This window comes from Tupaia chinensis, unplaced genomic scaffold, assembly GCF_000334495.1.
Source record: "Tupaia chinensis unplaced genomic scaffold, TupChi_1.0 Scaffold000159_1, whole genome shotgun sequence".
NCBI classification, from domain to species: Eukaryota; Metazoa; Chordata; class Mammalia; order Scandentia; family Tupaiidae; genus Tupaia; species Tupaia belangeri.
The window spans coordinates 5,002,485-5,007,089 of record NW_006159630.1 but is presented as its reverse complement, the minus strand read 5'-3'; the positions used below and the strand labels follow the sequence as shown (position 1 = coordinate 5,007,089).

The 4,605-nt window shown below is 49.2% G+C and overlaps 1 long non-coding RNA gene across 1 annotated transcript in view; it reads right to left on the bottom strand.

Annotated features, from left to right (window-relative positions):
- Window positions 1–3,621: 3,621 nt before the first annotated feature.
- The window catches only part of LOC102496929 (uncharacterized), a 9,888-nt gene continuing 8,904 nt past the window's right edge, over window positions 3,622–4,605 (bottom strand). The window contains exon 3 of the long non-coding RNA XR_334145.2: window positions 3,622–3,966. This is a non-coding gene — a long non-coding RNA (uncharacterized LOC102496929). The remainder of the gene's footprint in view (window positions 3,967–4,605) is intronic.

Below are 4,605 nucleotides of genomic sequence, written 5' to 3'. Positions count from 1 at the left end.
GGCATTCCTATCTTATTATGCAGGGAGCACAGGCTTTGACTGGCAAGGTAATCCCAGGGGGCTTAGAGTGGGTAAGGAATAGCTAGTGCCTCCCGGTTACCTCCCCACCATCTCCAACAAGCTGAAGGCAGCGCTGCCTCTGCTGATTCCTAAACACAGCCTCAGGAGCTAGTTCAGCGTCCAGGAGCACGACCCTCTGCGCACGGCCCTGGAGGAAGCAAAGCAGTCTCCCAGATCCCCAGGTTCCTGTCCTGAGGGGTTGTGTGTGAACTCCGGGCTGCTGGCTCGCTCTGGAAAGAAGATCCACATCTTCTAGGCACTGGAAAGATGTGTCTCAGATCACACAAGCGCCTTGTGAGCATGAAATGAAACAAGGACGCTCACTGGAGGAAAATCATAGAGTGGCGGGTGTCTCTGAGAGAGAGCAGAGGTCATAGTCAAGGATGCATGCTCTCTTACGTGCCCATGTGAGAAAAGAGCATGCACTGTGAAATAAGTCACGCTGAGTGAATGCAGAGCATTGCCTGTAACTGCACGTGATTAATACCGGCTTCACCACTGCAAGAGGGCCGTGGCCAGGCTCTTCTCGGACTCTCTCTGCACGAGTAGCTCAAGTCCCTATTGTGTACGTAACCCTGGGTCACGTAAGCCTGAGTGCTACACCTCCCCACGCACACTACAAAGCCAGTGACAGGACAAGCGAGAAAGCAGTGTCTGAACACCAGGAACAACTTCAGGAATCAACCTTGGGGACTTTCCTCAGGCTGAATTTGTCCTTCCTAAAAATACTCGACTGCACGAGAACCAGTTCAGCTCATCTGTTACACAGCCCGAGATGTCATCCGCTGGAGATTAGAGCTGGCAAGCAGCTTCTTTAAAATGGGAAATGTGAAGGCCCGTCAGGCATGCACACTCAGGAACAGCCTGTTGAATTCACCGTGCTTTGCTGAGCTCAGCTCGGGATTCACCTGGAGCAGAAAGCACCGGTCGTCGCAGTCTCTGATGGCCGGAGGCAGAGGGTGTCACATCACCGGACACCTGCTTGTGCTGCTCCCTGGGTGGGATGTGCACCCATTATCTGAGGTTGCCCAGAGTTTTTGAACCTTCTTTCCACATCACCTTTCCAATGCAGGACCCTAATGCCTGCTGGGATGCAGCAGTTGACTCAGGGTCCATAACTGCTTGCATCTGCAGGAGACATGGACTCAGCCCTGACTTGCATGGAGGAAGAGGTAGGAAACAGGGCATCGCTTTGCTGACATCAGTGGAGGCAGACGGGAGTCAAGGCAGCAGCGTCCTGACTCGGCAGCTGCCCGACCCAGTGGGGCAGCAGCTCCCTGGTGAACCAGGTCTCACGGTGGCCCTGGAAGCCTGCTCATGCCTGAGCCTCTGGCTCTCCCAGCAATTCTGTGAGCTCCGTTGATCCCTTCTTTAGCCCCTTCTGGCTTGAACTGGCTGAAGCAGATCCTCTTGTCTACAAGTAGGGACCCTCTGCTAACACAGGCAAGCAAAGGCAGCAGGAGGCAGGGATGTGGTAGAAGAGTCCAGAAAGGTATGGGAAGTTTGCAAGCATTCTGAGTAATGGCCACCGTTTGTGAGGTCACGCCATGTGCATCATCCCTAGCCTCACAGCAACTCCACTAGGCATTATAATTCCCATTTTACGGATGAGGAAATCGGCTCAGCATGGTTAAAGGGCCTGCCCAAGGTCCCACTGTGTCACCCTGCCAGGTCAAGGCCACCTGCAGAAGGGTGGAAACTGCTTTCCCTCTAACCCCTCTTCATCTTGGCTCCCAACTCTCAGGGTCCAGAGCTCCCATTCATGTGGGGAACACTGCAGAGTTTGTGCATGGGCCTCGTCAGTGACATAGACATGCATTTGTCACAGAGAGCCCATCCCTTAGAAAGGATTGATGATGGGGCTAGGGTGGGGGAGGAGTCCCCAAACAAATGATAAACTATGAGCAGAGTCCACCACCAAGGGGTTGGTATTACAGGAGCTATTCGCTTCCTGCATGCAATCATCATGCTTCTTGAGTGTTTTACAAAGAGTAGGTGGGGAACCAGCAGATGGCATGATGGTTATGTCACTGGATTCCCACATAGCTGACTGTGGTTCGAGTCCTGGACTCAGCGACCTAAAGCAGGTATGTGTACATGTGTGCCCAAAATTCCAAGAGGAGAATGGAGGAGAAGGGATTATGGTGTAGTCATCCTCCCCCCACCCTGGGGGGAGTGATTTCTCACTTTCTGTCTGTCTTCCTGGCAAGCGCATGTGTCCTATAGTAAAAATCTCTCAAAAAAAAAAAAGAAAGAAAAAAGAAAAAGAAAAAAAAAGTAGGTGGATTCTATCATCATGTATTGCAATTCTTGCCACCAAATCAGTTGTTTAGGAGGGGTGGAAATACAAGAACTCTAGAATTGTGATTGTTGGCTAGTGGGGTGGCAAGCGATTTCGATTTTCATCGTATTCTGTGTTAAACTTGATCCTAAAATGAATAGGTGCTCATGTTGCTTTTAGCTACAGGAACAGAAACCCAAACTCAGACTGGATTGCACTGTGAGGACATCGACGAGTCACACGACTGCAGGCTAATAAAAGGAGGGCCCTGGAGTGGCCGGAGCATCAGAAGAACCCAAGACCCTTTCTGGGTTTTCCGTGTCTCCTCCCAGCGGCCTCAGCATTCCCTCCACCACAGGCTGCTTCCCGCCGTGGGCACTTGTTCTCTGAGAACAAGTGGGTCCCACCTAGTCACAGACCCAGTCCCTTAGTGTCTAGCACATGGTTGCCTGAGGTTTTCTGAGGCTCCTTTCTTGGCTAATAGCATCCCTTTCCTCAGCTGTCATGGCTCAAAATTAAGTTTCATCCTGAGCTGCGAAAAGTACTGAGCTTTTATTGACACTGACTGCAGACTTTGCAACACTTAAGATCCTGGCCAAGCTGAATGAACGGGTCTGGGAGGTGACTTGGTCCAGCACGGCAGATCTGCAGGTGGACTGGGCGAAGGCCCTGGAGGCAGCCCGGGTTGTGCCGAGGCCCTCAGCTCTCAGTTCCCTTCAGCAAGCTGGAACCCACTGCAGGAGAATCATTTATCCCTTTCAGCTTGTTGCTTCACTGTTTAAAGCAAGAGGCACAAATTAAGGCAGTGGATTGGTCCCTGTCTTCCATCAGAGAATGAGCTTCACTTTGTTTTCGTTTTCAGAGAGATTTTTGCTATAGAGTATGTGTGCTCACCAGAGAGATAGAGAGAGAGAAAGACAGAAAGCTAGAAATCACCTCCCAGGAGGGATGGCCATGCTTCAATCCTTTCTCCTCCATTCTCTCGGGATTTGGGGCATGCATGCACATGTGTCTGGTGTGAGTTTCAAGTCACCAGGTACAGGACTGGAACCATGGCTGACTACATGGGAGTCCCACAATGTAGCCATTACACCACCTGCTGGTCCCCTGTTTGTTTTTTAAAGGTCGAATCTTTTTAAAACAAAATAATTATTTATTTAATTTATTCATTGTTGTTGTTATTATTTTTAATTTGCTATAGAGCACATGTACTCTTCAGAGAGAAAGAAAAAGAGAGAATGAGAAAGAGAAAGTGAAAAAGCAAGCTGCTAAGTCCGGGACTCAAACCATGGCCCACCATGTGGGAGTCCAGAGCCTTAACTACCACATCACCTCCTGGCCTGTCACTTTGTCCTGGGATCCAAGCTGACCTTGCAGCCTTTACTGCTAGGACATAAGAATAGGTGGTCGTAGGCCCAGTCCTGGCGGTGCAGTGCTGGAAGCCATGAGGAAGTTCGGGGTTCTCTTCCCAGGCCAACTTGTACATGCCACGTGTGTGGGCGAGGGCGCGCCCAGGATCCCGGCTGGCTGAAAGGATTGCGGCATGAGACCTCGTCGAAGGTGCTTATCTTCTTCTGTCTCTCGCACATAAAATAAACAAACTAAAACAAAAAGAATAAGTGGACCTGAACAAAAAGAAAAGGGAAAAAACATTATTATTTTTGGCACAGTAAGGATGCTTTTCATTTCCTTCAGCACTCTAAAAATTGACCTTAATTCCTAGATTCCAGAGTTGCAGGGTGTTTTTATTTATTTATTTTCCTATTGAGTCATGTGCTGGACACTCAGAGCTCCACAATAAATCTCAGAACAATAAACGGATAAAGAACAAATGGAACGTTAGAGTCACACAGGTCATTGCCACTTGTTATTGAAAGAATTTATGAGTCAAGTCAATTCAGCGGGTACATTGGAACCACATGGAAATGTTTTAGGCCAACTACGGTCCCGGTTTGCCCGCTCATGGGGGTGTTCGAGAGACAGGTCCCTGCACCTGTCAGCATACGCTCTGGCTCGCTCTTCCTTTCTCCTTTTTCTTTCCCCCTTTTCCTTCTTTCTTCCTTTCTTTCTCTCTCTCTCTCTCTCTCTTTCTCTCGCTCTCCTTTCTCTTTTTCTCTTTCTCTTTCTTTCTTTCTTTCTTTTTCTTTCTCTCTCTCTCTTTCTCTCTCTCTTTCTCTCTCTCTTTCTCTCTCTTTCTCTCTCTCTTTCTTTCTTTCTCTCTTTCTCTTTCTTTCTTTCTCTCTCTCTCTCTCTCTCTCTCTCTC